Source organism: Mustela nivalis (genome assembly GCF_964662115.1).
Source record: "Mustela nivalis genome assembly, chromosome: 6".
Lineage (NCBI taxonomy): Eukaryota > Metazoa > Chordata > Mammalia > Carnivora > Mustelidae > Mustela > Mustela nivalis.
In genome coordinates this window covers 68,534,152-68,549,722 of record NC_139025.1, presented here as the reverse complement: position 1 = coordinate 68,549,722, position 15,571 = coordinate 68,534,152, and the positions used below count along the sequence as shown (strand labels likewise).

The 15,571-nt window shown below is 36.6% G+C and overlaps 1 long non-coding RNA gene across 21 annotated transcripts in view; it reads right to left on the bottom strand.

Annotated features, from left to right (window-relative positions):
* The window catches only part of LOC309866446, a 297,614-nt gene that overhangs the window by 128,255 nt on the left and 153,788 nt on the right, over window positions 1-15,571 (bottom strand). The window lies entirely within an intron of this gene.

The following is a 15,571-nucleotide window of genomic DNA, read 5'->3' as shown; positions in this document are numbered from 1 at the left end:
TAGTGATTTAAAAGTAAGGTTAACAGTATCTTTGTGGGACAGCACAGAGTTTTGAGTTGATTATTTAAGTTAAACATCTTTAGGAGCAGGGGGAGAGGAGTCAAGATGGCAGAGGAGTAGCAGGCTGAGACGACATCGGGTAGCAGAATATCAGCTAGACAGCTTATCAAACCATTGCGAACACCTATAAATCCAACAGGAAATCGAAGACAAGAAGAGCAACAATTCTAGAAACAGAAAATCAACCACTCTCTGAAGGGTAGGGCGGGCAGAGAAGTGAATCCAAAGTGACGGGAAGATAGACCATGGGGGGAAGGGCCAGCTCCCAGGAAGCGGCAGAGCAACAGAGCACAAAATCAGGACTCTTAAAAGTCTGCTCCTCTGAGGGACATTGCTCCAGAGGCTGAACTGGGGTGAAGCCCACGCGGGATCAGTGTGGACCCAGGTCTCGCAGGGTCACAGAAGGATCAGGGATGTCTGAGTGTCACAGAGTTCGCAGGTATTAGAGCGGGGAAGACGGCTACAGAGACAAAGCTGAGGAGTGAGCTCTCAGCTCAGGGTTACATTGAACGGGTCACAGGCTGCATGAGCTTGGAGCATGGCCAGAGGCCAAGGAGATGGGAATGATTGAGCGCTTTTCTCTGAAGGCGAACTGAGGGGTGGGGCCATGAGCTCTCGGCTCCTCCATGCTGGAGATTGGGAGGCCGCTATTATCATTCCCGTCCTCCAGAATTCTACAGAAAGTGTTCAGGGAACAAAAGCTCTCAAAAGTGAACCTGAGCAGATTACTTAGCCCGGCCCCTGATAGGGTGGTGCAATTCCACCTTGGGCAAAGACACTTGAGAATCACTACAACAAGCCCCTCCCCAAGAAGATCAACAAGAAATCCAGCTAAGACCAAGTTCACTTACCAAGGAGAACAGCGGAATTCCAGAGGAGGAGAACGCAAAGCATGGAATTAATGTTTCTCCCCATGATTCTTTAGTCTTGCAGTTAATTAATTTTTTTCCTTCTGCTAAATTTTTTTAACTTTTACCCTTTCCTCTTTTAATGTTTTTTTAACTAGTTTATCTCAAGAATACTTTACAAAAAAAAATAATCTTTTTTGAACCTTCATTATTATAATCATATTTTATCCTTCATTATATCTAACTTTATATTTTGTATACACATAGGATATTTTCTTCTAAAAAATTTGGGGTACAACTTCTCCTAATAGATCAAAATATACCCTAAATCTAGCTCCAGGCTTGTTCTAGTCTTTAGCCTGAGAAAATTCTCTCCATTTTCTTTTCCTTTATTCTCACAACTAACTTATCTTATCAACTCCTTTTTTAGAAATTAAAAAAAGAAAAAAAATTCTCATCTTTATAGGCATATTCCATTCCTTCACTGCGTCTACCCTTATGTATGTTTTTCATTCTTTAAAATTTTGGGAGGTAGTTCTAAGAGAACAAAATATTCCCAAAATTAAGTGGGTGACCCTATTCTAGTCACCAGTCTAAAATATATATATTCATTTTTTAATATTTTTTCCTTAATTTTTTTTTAAACTTTTTTTTTCCCTTGAGCTTCTTTTTATCCCCTTTCTCCCTCCCACGATTTGGGGTCTCTTCTGATTTGGTTAAGGCACATGTTACTGGGGTCTTTTCCACCCCTTTAGTATTTTATTTGCACCTTCATATACTCTTATCTGGATATAATGACAAGGCAGAAAAACTCACCACAAAAATAAGAACAAGAGGCAGAACCAATGGCTAGGAACCTAATGAATATGGACATAGGTAATATGTGAGATCTAGAGTTCAGAATGTTGATTCTCAAGGTTCTAGCCAGGCTCAAAAAAGGCATGGAAGATAGAGAAAGCCTCTCCGGAGAGATAAAAACCCTTTCTGGAGAAATAAAAGAACTAAAATCTAACCAAGTTGAAATAAAAAAAGCTATTAATGAGGTGCAATAAAAAATGGAGACTCTTACTGCTAGGATAAGTGAGGCAGAAGAAAAAATTAGTGATATAGAAGACCAAATGACAGAGAATAAAGAAGCTGAGCAAAAGAGAGACAAATAGCTACTGGACCATGAGGGGAGAATTCGAGAGAGAAGTGACACCATAAGATGAAACAACATAAGAATAATTGGGATTCTAAGAGAAGAAGAATGAGAGAGGGGAGCAGAAGGTATATTGAGGAGAATTATTGTAGAGAATTTCCCTAATATGACAAAGGGAACAAGCATCAAAATCCAGGAGATGCAGAGAATTCCCCTCAAAATCAATAAGAATAGGTCCACACTCCGTTACCTAAGAGTAAAATTTACAAGTCTTAGTGACAAAGAGAAAATCCTAAAAGCCCGGGACAAGAAGTCTGTAACAACAATGGTAAAAATATTAGATTGGCAGTGGACTTATCCACAAAGACCTGGCAGGCCAGAAAGAAGTGGCATGACACATTCAGAGCACTAAACGAGAAAAACATGCAGCCAAGAATACTATATCCAGCTAGGCTATCATTGCAAATAGAAGGAGAAATAAAAAGCTTCCAGGACAAACAAAAACAAAGAATTTGCAAACACCAAACCAGCTCTACAGGAAATATTGAAAGGGATCCTCTAAGCAAAGAGAGACCCTAATAGGAGTAGATCAGAAAGGAACAGAGACAATACATAGTAACAGTCACCTTACAGGCAATACAATGGCACTAAATTCATACCTCTCAATAATTACCATGAATGTAAATGGGCTAAATGCCCCAATCTAAAGATACAGGGTATCAGAATGGATAAAAAATCAAAACCCATCAATATGCTGCCTACAAGAAACTCATTTTAGACCTAAAGACAACTCCAAATTTAAAGTGAGGGGGTGGAAAATAATTTACCATGCTAATGGACTTCAAAAGAAAGCTGGGGTGGCAATCCTTATATCAGATCAATTATATTTTAAGCCAAAGACTATAATAAGAGATGAGGAAGGACACTATATCATACTCAAAGGGTCTGTCCAACAAGAAGATATAACAATTTTTTAAGTATCTATGCCCCTAACATGGGAGCAGCCAACTATATAAAACAATTAATAACAGAATCAAAGAAACACATCGACAATAATACAATAATAGTAGGGGACTTTAACACCCCCTCACTGAAATGGACAGATCATCCATGCAAAAGATCAACAAGGAAATGAAGGCCTTAAAGGACACAGTGAACCAGATGGACATCACAGATATATTCAGAACATTCCATCCCAAAGCAACAGCATGCACATTCTTCTCTTGTGCACATGGAACATTCTCCAGAATAGATCACATCCTGGGTCACAAGTCAGGTCTCAAACATTATCAAAAGACTGGGATAATTCCCTGCATATTTTCAGACCACAATGCTCTGAAGCTAGAACTCAATCACAAGAGGAAAGTTGGAAAGAACCCAAATACATGGAGAGTAAACAGCATCCTTCTAAAAAATGAATGGGTCAACCAGGAAATTAAAGAAAAATTGAAAAAATTCATGGATACAAATGATAATGAAAACATATTGGTTCAAAACCTGTGGGACACAGCAAAGGCGGTCCTGAGAGGAAAGTATATAGCAATACAAGCCTTTCTCAAGAAACAAGAAAGGTCTCAAGTACACAATCTAACCCTACACCTAAAGGAGCTGGAGAAAGAACAACAAAGAAAGGCTAAACCTAGCAGGAGAAGAGAAATCATAAAGATCAGAGCAGAAATCTATGAAAAAGAAACTAAAAAATACCAAAACAATAGAACAAATCAATGAAACTAGGAGCTGGTTCTTTGAAAGAATTAATAAGATTGATAAACCCCTGGCCAGACTTATCAAAAAGTAAAGAGAAAGGACCCAAATAAATAAAATCATGAATGAAAGAGAAGAGATCACAACCAACACCAAAGAAATACAAACAATTATAAGAACATACTATGAGCAGCTCTATGCCAACAAATTCGACAATCTGGAAGACATGGATGCATTCCTAGAGACATATAAACTACCACAACTGAATCCGGAAGAAGTAGAAAACCTGAACAGACCCATAACCAGTAAGGAGATTGAAGCAGTCATCAAAAATCTCCCAACAAACAAGAGCCCAGGGCCAGACAGCTTCCCAGGGGAATTCTACCAAACATTTTTTTTTTTTAAGATTTTATTTATTTATTTGACAGACAGAGATCACAAATAGGCAGAGAGGCAGGCAGAGAGAGAGGAGGAAGCAGGCTCCCTGCTGAGCAGAGAGCCCGATGCGAGACTCGATCCCAGGACCCCGAGATCACGACCTGAGCCGAAGGCAGTGGCTTAACCCAATGAGCCACCCAGGCGCCCCTCTACCAAACATTTAAAGAAGAATTAATACCTGTTCTCCTGAAACTGTTCCAAAAAATAGAAATGGAAGGAAAACTTCCAAACTCATGAGGCCAGCATCACCTTGACCCAAAACCAGACAAGGATCTCATCAAAAAATAGAACTACAGACCAATATCCAGCATTAGGGAAATTCAAATCACAACCACAATGAGATACCACCTCACACCAGTCAGAATGGCTAAAAGTAACAAGTCAGGAAATGACAGATGCTGGTGAGGATGTGGAGAAAGGGGAACCCTCCTTCACTCTTGGTGGGAATGCAAACTGGTGCAACCACTCTGGAAATCAGCATGGAGATTCCTCAAAAAGCTGAAAATAGATCTACCCTATGACCCAGAAATTGCACTGCTGGGTATTTACCCTAAAGATACAAACATAGTGATTTGAAGGGGCACACGCACTGGAATGTTTATAGCATCAATGTCCACAATAGCCAAACTATGGAACGAACCTAGATGTCCATCAACAGATGAATGGATAAAGATGGCGTCGTGTATATATATAATGGTATACTATGCAGCCATCAAAAGAAATGAAATCTTGCCATTTGTGATGACATGGATGGAACTAGAGGGTATTATGCTTAGTGAAATAAATCAATCAGAGAAAGACAACTATCATATGATCTCCCTGATAGGAGGAAGTGGAGATGCAATGTGGGGGGTTTGGGGGATAGGAAAAGAATAAATGAAACAAGATGGGATCGGGAGGCAGACAAACCATGAGAGACTCTTAATCTCACAAAACAAACTGAGGGTTGCTGGGGGAAGGGGGGTAGGGAGAGGGTGGTGGGGTTATGGACATTGGGAGGGTATGTACTATGGTGGGTGCTGTGAAATGTGCAAACCTGGTGATTCAGAGACCTATACCCCTGGGGATAAAAATACATTATATTTTTATAAAAAATATTTAAAAATTAGTAAAAAAAAAAAACAAAAAACAAAAAACCCCCACATCTTTAGGAGCAGGAAAGATCCAAACATAGTTCATGCTATCTTATTTCAAGGCTTGGTATAAAAGGTGATGTCCTTAAGAGAAGGTTTGGTTTTAGTTTGCTTACTAATTAATTTTCCTTTCTTAAAATTTTTTGGTTTCTTTAATTGGTGGGATTCTGATGTTTTTGCAAAATCAGTGCAGAAACTGATCATTAAGGAGAAAGGACATGAGTTAAAAGAGACATACAATTCCAAAGTAGAATTCCAATTATAGTTATATTTTTATGAAAAATACTATGGAGGTAATGCAAATTAAGTTGAAAAATACAAGCAATATAAAGGTTTAAAGCAAAATGAAAAGCCAAATTAAGCTCATCTTTTTTCTATCATCCTACCTAGGAGGATTTCTACTGTTTAAAATTTGCAGTTTTAACTACCATAACTTTTCCTACATAGATATACAATTTCTACATAAATATAGAAAAATGTATACATATACATACATTTTTAAATGGTAACAATTCCTCTTCACTATGTAATTGTATGCAGAAATATCTGTAATGCATACATAATAGCATTACTGAATAATATACCTGCTCCTGTTGCACAATGCTACAGTTCTACAAGTATATTAATTTATTTATACAAATAGAATGAAATTCAATCAAAGAAAAAATTTATCAATTTATCGGATACCCCTTCTGCTTCAGCATATATAAATCTATATCAATATTTTCAATGGTTTGTAGGGTATTTCAAAACATGGATGTATCATTATTTACCTATTTCCTTTGGTGTAGTGCACATTTAGGTTGTTTAAAATGTGTTTATGTTATAAATAATGGTGATGATTTAACACCTTGTTATCCTCAAGGATGTATTCCTTGTTAAAACACAAGATTCTTGGGCACGTGGGTGGCTCAGTCGGCTAAGTGACTGCCTTTGGCTCATGTCATGATCCTGCAGTCCTGAGACTGAGTCCTGAATCGGACTCTCTTCTCAGCAGGGAGTCTGCTTCTCCCTCTGATCCTCCCCTTTCTGTGTTCTTTCTCTCTCTCTTCCAGTCTCTCTCTCTCTCAAATAAATAAATAAAATCTTTTTTTAAAAATTTTATTAAAAAAAAAAGATTCTTGATTTAATATAAATCCTACTGCGAAATATATAAATTAGGTAACATTCAAATATCAATATGCAAGTAAAACTTCTAACATATTTGTAACTACTTGTAGTTTTTAGAAGCTCTCCTGAAACAACTGAAAAAATGGTAGAAATTATCAGATATAAAAATTTTAAGAACATTTAAAAATTTTCTTTGTATTATTTCCCAGTGAAGATACAATCTCATTTTTAATTATTTAAAAGTCATATTATAGATGCATATGGTTTTAAGTTTTATATTTATCCATTCACATAGCTTCCAGGGAACACTGACACACACCACATACACATGTTTACACAAACTTTTACAATGTATCATTTAAAAGTGGTATGTTTGGGGGCCCCTAGGTGGCTCAGTGGGTTAAGCCTCTGCCTTTGGCTCAGGTCATGATCTAAGGGTCCTGGCATTGACCCCTGCATCAGGCTCTCTGCTCAGCAGGGAGCCTGCTTCCCCACTCTCTCTCTGCCTGCCTCTCAGCCTACTTGTGATCTCTGTCAAATAAATAAATAAAATCTTCAAAAAAAATAAATAAAAGTGGTATGTTTTTGTTTGAGGTTAAATCTGTAAAATAGCCACAAAATTGCAGTTCAGAGACTTTCCATTTGAAAAGAGATGAACAGGATTTTCACCTTGTGAATATTCAGAAATTGAATCTTAGGGAAGAAATTTACTCCCAGAAAACATGGAAAATAAGGACCTAGGAAGTGGTTGTTTTCAGAATGGTGCAAATCCACAAACACAACTAGAAATAATATTATAGCTTAGTGGGAATTGCAGAGAATTTTCTACTTGTGTAAATGTAATTCTTCCCTGGCAGGGAATTTGACACTGCAGTTTCTCTTTAACTTCATTCAACTTAACTCAAATCTGTAATTAATACTTCCCATTAAAAAAAAACAGTAATAATCTGTTCTCCTGAAGGTAAAAAGATGAAACTACAATCAAATGATTATCAATATTTTGGAGGCTATATCTGTAAATTGTATAAATGCAAATCATTCTCTGTCAATCCTGTGATGCTCTGTGTCTCAAATTGCTGAAGACAGAGACTTATGCAGTTATTTGCTTGTATTTGAGATCCCTAAACCTTGGAGTCGGAGATAAGCAAATCATACCTTTATTGTACAGGAAATAAAACTAAAATAAACCAGACCACCTATCTCATGGGGTTTTCATCTGCCTTAATATACGGGGCTGCACCATGGGCCTTCCTACGTGACTATACAAGTGTATCCACCGTACACAAGGCTTTGAAATGTCTTACTGTCCAAAAGATACAATTGTACTTTGGTTAGCCATAGAGGTTTCCATGTACCATGGGGGTTTTTTGTTTGTTTGTTTTTACTGCCAAACCACTCCAGAAAGAATCTAATAAGTCTCCCAATACAAATTCTATGTTGCTATACTGAATTTGAAAGTTTTAGCATATACTAAGTACAAAAATCCTTCACTTTTTGAGTTGGAATTCGATGTATGAAAATCCAGAAATACCCTGATTGTTCTAGAATGTCTTCAGCTTTAAGCTTGTGGGCATAGCTGGAAAAAATGCAATTTTTTTACACAAGTCCAATTAGAATATGAAAGCTTTATGTTAATTATAAGACTCAGTACATTTTACAGAGGTTTAACAGAAATTATATTACTCTCAGTGCCTATCAACAAAGAACTAGCTAAATAAATTTTGGCATATTATAGAATGAAATATTAGGCAATTTGAAGAAAGAAGAGAAGGCAGCAGAGAAGAAATAAAATCTACATATGTCTTGGGAATGAGCCCCAAACATGGAGAAATACAGGGAGAGAAAGGGAGAGGTGTGTGTACATGCTCACACAAACACACACCCCTTTTTTTTAAAAAGAGATAATGACTACATTCAGATGTATGTGTACATGCAAACAAAAATGTGAGAAGTTAAAACAAGAAAGCAAAGGCAGTTGCTGCTGAGGAGAAATCTTTAACTCATATTCAGAGAAAACCTTCCTTTTCTGGTCACTCATTTGGCACTATTGTATTTTTTATCTCATTCGTGCATCACTTGTCCAATCAAAAATTGGATTTTTAATAAAAACAACATGTCTCTGGAAATCTGAACATCAATTGCTTCCTTTTTTTACATATTAAAGTAAATAAAGTAATATGCATACAAATACTTCCTGTTTCAATTTTGAGATGTTAATAAATTAAAAGACATGCTATTAGCTTGTTATTATTATAATAGATTTATTCACTTCTCTTCTAAAAATAAGATTTCTTAGTGATTTTTCAATCCGTGGTTTATCCACTGTAATTAAACTATCTTCCTTTGGTTTCTAAAACACTGTATCTTTCTTAGACCTTCTAATCCTTTATACTACTTTGACTTAACTTTTTATTTTATTTATATTTGTAATCTACAACAAAATAGAAATACTTATTGAGTAATCATTTGCATTCTCCGTCTCTCTCTGCCCAAATATACACAAACATGCACACCCACACAGACACCCATAATCCTTTAAAGAAGAAAATATTATCCCCAATTTGTTGATGAGTAAAATGAAGCTGACTGGGAGGACAGTCTGAGATCACATAGCATGTAGTGAAGCCAAACACAAACACAATTCAGTCTGATTTCAGGGACTATGTTCTCTCATAACACCACCCTACATCCTCCTTTAATGGGATGGCATTTTTCAACATTCTTACTGTCATCATTTGTAATTGCCCTTTTAGGAATCTCATCCACTCTTAAGATTTGAATGTCCACTTTTCTATGAATGACACTGAAAGCCGTATCTTCAGTCATGGCATTTCCCATATATTGCAGCCTCACAGTGACAAGTGCACGGACTCTCAATCATCCCAAATCATTTTCCCCCAACAATCCTGAAGTACTTGTTACACAAATCTTCCCATCAGTCAGGGTGAATATTTTGAAACTTTTTTTTTCCTCATCATTCTTCACTGCAAAATTTATTATTCAGTTCTTTTAAAATTGTTACTTTTAAAAAACTAACATATAGTGTTATGTTAGTTTCAGGTGTAAAATACAGTGATTCAACAATTCTGTACCTCACTTGGTGCTCATCAAGGTATTTGTATTCTTGATCCCCTTTATGTATTTCACCTACCTCCCCTCTGGCAACTACCAGCTTGTTCTCTGTATGCAAGAGTCTGTTTCTGTTTGTTTGTTTCCCTTTTTTTCTTTGTTTATTCTAATATTTTACCTCTTAAATTTCACATTAGTGAAATCTGGTATTTGTCTTCCTCTGTTTGACTTATTTCACCTATCATTATAACCTCTAGGTCCTTTTCCATGTTTTTGCGAATAGCAAGATCTCATTCTTTTTGTGTTTGAGTATTATTCTATTCTATCTCTCTCCATATATATACATATATACACAAATATATATATGCAAATATATATATATACATATATGTGTGTGTGTGTGTGTATATATGTAACTGGTTCCATTCTATATATATTGGGTTGGTTTTGTGGCTGAGTAACTCCCATTATATATAAAGGGTTGGTTCCATATCTTGGCTCTTGTAAATAGTGGTGCAGTAAACATAGGAGTGCATGTATCTTTTCAAATTAATGTTTTTATATTTTGGGGGTAAGTGCCCAGATTATATGGTAATTCTAGTTTTAATTTTTTGCACTTCCATACTTCCATACTGTTTTCCACAATGGCTGCACTGGTTTGCATTCCCACCAACAGTGTACAATGTTCCTTTCTCTCCACATCCTTATCAACACTTGTTATTTCTTCTGTTTTTTATTTTAACCATTCTGGCAAGTATGAAGTGATACTGTATTGTGGTTTTGATTTAAATTTCCCTGATTAGTGATATTGAACATCTTTTCATGTGCCTGTTGGCCATTTTGTATGTCTTTGGGAAAACGTCTTATTCAGGTCCTCTGACAATTTTTAATTGGATTTGGGGGTGGGCTGATGGTACGTATAGGTTATTTATACGTTTTAGATATTAACCCCTTGGATATATCATTTGCAAATATCTTTTCCCATTCAGTAGTTTGTCTTGTTACACTTTTGATGGTTTCTATCACTGTGCAAATGCTTTGAATTCTGGTGTAGTCCCAATAGTTTAATTTTGCTTTTGTTTCTCTTGCCTATGGAGACATAGCTAGAAAAATGTTTCAACAGCCAATGTCAAATAAATTATTGCCTATTTTCTTATAGGGGCTTTGTGGTTTCAGATTTCATATTTAGTTCTTTAATCCATTCTGAGTTTATTTTTGTGTACAGTATAAGAAAATGGTTCAGTTTCATTCTTATGCATGTAGCGCTCCAGTTTTCCCAGCACCACTTGTTGAAGAAGCTGTCTTTTCCCTATTGTATATTTTTGCCTCTGTGGTCATAGATTAATTGAGTATATAATTTTGGGTTTATTTCTGAGCTCTCTACTCTGTTCCATGGATCCATGTGGCTAGTTTTGTGCCAATGCCATTGTTTTTTTTTTTTTTTTTTAGAGATTTTATTTATTTATTTGACAGACAGAGATCACAAGTAGGCAGAGAGGCAGGCAGAGAGAGAGGAGTTAGCAGGCTCCCTGCTGAGCCGAGAGCCCAATGCGGGTTCAATATCAGAACCCTGGAATCATGACCCAAGCTCTAGGCAGACACTTTAACCCACTGAGCCACTCAGGCGCCCCCACTGTTTTGATCATTGCAGCTTAGCAGTATAACTTGAAATCTAAGATTTCGTTCTCTTCAATTCTCTCTCTTCTTTTTTAAGATTTTATTTATTTGACAGAGAGCAAGGTGGGGGGTGGGCACAAGTCAGGGGAGAGGGAGAGGGAGAAGCAGGCTTCCTGCTAAACAGTGGGCCTGATGCAAGGGCTCGGTCCCAGGACCCTGGGATCATGACCAAGCCAAAGGCAGAAGCTTAACCACACAGGTGCCCCAATTCTCTTTATTCTTTATTCTTCACTCTAAAATTTAATCTATGAGTTCTTCCACTTATCACTTTAATCTCTTTCACATTTGTCTCATCTTAGCCATTTTTACTTTCAAGATTTTTATCCAAGGCCTTTGTCTCCAACATTTTTTTTTAAAGATTTTATTTATTGGACAGAGAGAGATCACAAGTAGGCAGAGAGGCAGGCAGAGAGAGAGGGGGAAGCAGGCTCCCCACATTTTTTTTTTAAAGATTTTATTTATTTATTTGTCATAGAGAGAGTGAGTGAGAGCGAGCACAGGCAGACAGAGTGGAAGGAAGAGTCAGAGGGAGAAGCAGGCTCCCCGCGGAGCAAGGAGCCCTATGTGGGACTCGATCCCAGGACGCTGGGATCATGACCTGAGCCGAAGGCAGCTGCTCAACCAACTGAGCCACCCAGGCATCCCATCCCCACATTTTTATTAATAAAATGATCTTTTAATTAGTCTTTCTAGGTTCAAATTCTGCCTTCAAACCTATGTCTTATAAAATTGTCAGTATTTCTGTCAATATGCTTTTGATTGCATTCAAATTTTTATTTTTTGGGCAAAAAATTTAGGACAATGATTTTGAACAATAAAATGTGTTATATTCTAGACACACCTTTTAAAGACAGTTTATTAAATTTAGTTTCCTAGAGTTCTATTATAATAATTTCTTCAACATTTATATTATTTCTTACCATTTATCATTACCCCAAACTTGCTAAATAATCACTCTGTCTGCTTAAGGAAGCTTTCACTTTAAGGAAATATCCCACTACCATGTAAAACACATACACAGACAGTCATTTTTTAAATATTTACAAAACATAAAAAAACCTGTCTAGCCATTTTGGTTTTGTTTTTACATTGCTCAGATGAGATCAGCAAAAAAGCTAAGTAATAAGACTTCACTTCAACAATGCAAAGAATAGAAATCAAAGTCTTTTAAAGAAAAGCAGGGTGATGAATTTTGATAAGGGCTCCATATGAAAAGTTAATACAAAAACTGAAAATAGGTAACTGGACTTGAAATAAAAGATACTGGTGTTCTTTAAAATAATAGTTTCTACTTTGAAGTAGAAACAAATTGGAATGAAAGAGTGGGGCATAAGCAGCTGTATAGTCTGGGTTAGTAGATCAGTGATTTCAAATCTGGCCAATCTATTAGAATCACATGGGAGCTGGCAAATAAAATACCAATGCCTGTGCTCTACTCTAGGCAAACTGAATCAGAAATTCTGGGGTAGGGAATTGGGCAACAATATGGTCCTAAAGTGCCCCATGTGATTCTAATATATAGTCAGGTTTGAAAACCATTGCATAGAGTATTCTTTTCAGGAGCTTCACAGTAGATGAAAAGAGAGGACACTGAAAGAGGAAGCTAAGAGACTTGACAATACAAAATATGAGAGAGGCAACTGGTCTGAAAAGAAGTTGAAAATATAGGAGGTTAGTAATAGGTTATGGAATAACTGGAAGTACAGAGATCAAGGTCACTGGTGGGGAAATCATTCTTAAAAAGAAAATGATGACCAGCTCATCCTCTGTGACTGGTAACAAAGGTATGAAAGTGACTATAGTTATAATCCTGTTGTTTTTCTTTATGTGTTATATAAAGAAATCAGGATAAGAAATTGAGGGAATTTTACTGATAGCCACAATTTCCCCTAAGAATACATTCACCTTTTGCAGTAGTGGCAATAAGGTGAGGGATTTGAACAGATTGGTAAAACTTTGGAATAATTTACATGGGGAAAGGTAACCAATTAATTTTCAAGTAGCACATACTGACCAGGTAAGATTTAGAGCATCATAATCTACATAAGTATATGATATTTTCTCTAATATCACTCTAATATCAGGATGTTAGAGGAGAAAGAGATTGGTTGGAGAGATCCAATACTTGTTCATGTCAGGGGAAACATAACACAAGGACAAGAGATTTAAGCATTGAGAATACTGGTATGAAGTTATTTGAAATAGACGATTCTTTCAGTAGATGGAATGCTGAAGTTTCAAATTTGAATTTTTTAAAATAAAGATTTTATTTATTTGCGAGAGACAGAGACAGAGAGAGAACGTGAGCATAGGCAGGGTGGGCGGGGGATAGAGAAAGAGGGAGAAGGAGGCTTTCTGCTCAGAGCTCAATCCCAGGGCTCCAGGGTCATGACATAAACTCCAGGATTATGACCTAAGCCACGGGCAGATACTTAACTGACTGAGCCACTCAGGGACCCCTGAATTGGTTTTGTATGAAGTAATATCCAAGAATGGCCATGGATACTATAAAAAAAGAGATTGGTTCTCTGTTCTGAAGTATGGGAAAAATACAAGTCAAGGTATTTATAATCAACCTAAATATTATCCAGGTATATCAACTTCAAGATTATCCATGATAAAAGCAATATTTAGATTGGAAAGAGAGAGTAATTACACAATGAGAGAGACAGGGAGAGGGAAGGAATGAGAGAAAGGGGGATGAATGAAGAAGGAAGGAAAGGAGCAGAGAGGCAGAGAGGGGGAGAAGAAATGCAAAGGGAGGAAGATAAGAGAATATGAATAACCTGAGTACATAATGTCTTAGCTTTCCAAATCCCTTCCTTTGTTTTTCTCAGTTTTTAGTTATGATCCTTTGTCCTCTTTCCTCCTGTCAAATGTGTTTCCTAAGCTTTTGTTCTTGGCCCTTTTCTTCTTTCTATGTAAGGGTCCCAATGATTCCCTTCTGTCTGCAGTATTCCATTATTATAAATATGATTCTGTAATTGACATTTTATATCCAGACTTGTGCTCTACAGCTTCAGATTCATAGTCAAGTGTATACTAAGTACTTCCAGCTGGCCATCCCAGAGCCTATTCAAATCCACTGCTTCTTTCTAACATCAGTTCCTTCACCTAAACTACTCTTCTCCTAGTTTCAAGACTCTCAACCTCGAATTCCATGAGAGTCACCTGGGGAAATTTAAAATTCTGGAACCCACTTTTGCAGGTGTTGACTTAATCAATCTGGAGTGCTACCTGTATTGTAAGAGTAATTTAAAAAGTTTCAGGTGTTTCTAATATTCAGGTGAGGTTAAGAAGTACTATAATGATTCTAATATCAAGGTCCTGAAGTCTAGCTTCATATTAGAATTGGCAGGGAAGCAATTTTTAAATACCATTCTAGACCCAACCCCTTAGCACTTGAATAAAAATCCCCAATGTTGTATCTCAGGCATTAGAATTTTTTTTTTAACTGAAATATAGTTGACACAATATGTTATTTCAATGTCATTTCAAGGCATTAGTATTTTTAGAAGCTCCCCAGATGATGTTCATGGGTACCCAAGATTGAGAACCATTGCTGTAGTAGTTTCAATCTCAATGAATGACTATAAAGTTAGTAACTTGTACTCATTCAGGCCTGAGAGTCATGATAAACTCTGAATTTATCTCTATCTTCCTCTCATTCTACATTCAATTAAAAACCAAGTCTTGTGCATTCTACCCTTGTAAAAGGTTCCTTAAAAACATCTTTCAAATGTCTAATAGCTATTTCATGTTTAACATGTATAAAACCGAATTTTTGATGATTGCCAGTTAAAAGTAAGCTTGCAAAGTTTGGAAGATCATTTTGATATTACTCTTCCTGAAATGGTACTACAGGAAAAAAAAATCCATATTGTTAATTTGATTAAAGCTAAGTTATTTGAATAATAAGGATTTAAATAAATCAGGTGTTGATGTGGGAAACAGAGGCAGAAGAAAAATTATTAAATTTCCTTACCTACTGACAAGCCCTTAAAACAGGCAGAGTGACTCCTCTAGGGACTCAACTACCCTCACCTTGAGGCTTTGCTAAGGGCAAAGGACAATCCTAGCCTGACTGACCCTCTACCCCCAACCAGGATTCTGTAAGTCTACTTTAACAATTCCTTTGGAAACTTTATCTCTAAGCCTCCAAGATAGTGTTGACATCATACCCAAGCATATGGCCCACTGATAGACATCTAAAGGGTCTCACAAGAAGGTTTTATTACTGGTAATGAATAACCTTTTCCCCAGACAATAGCTAGCCCCTCAAGGTCCTAGAAACCTTGCTTCCAAAATTCCTTAGAGACTTACATCATCCCTAATCCCCTCCCCAATTTGCAAGTATATAATAGACCACTCCTCACATCCCCAAAGCAGCA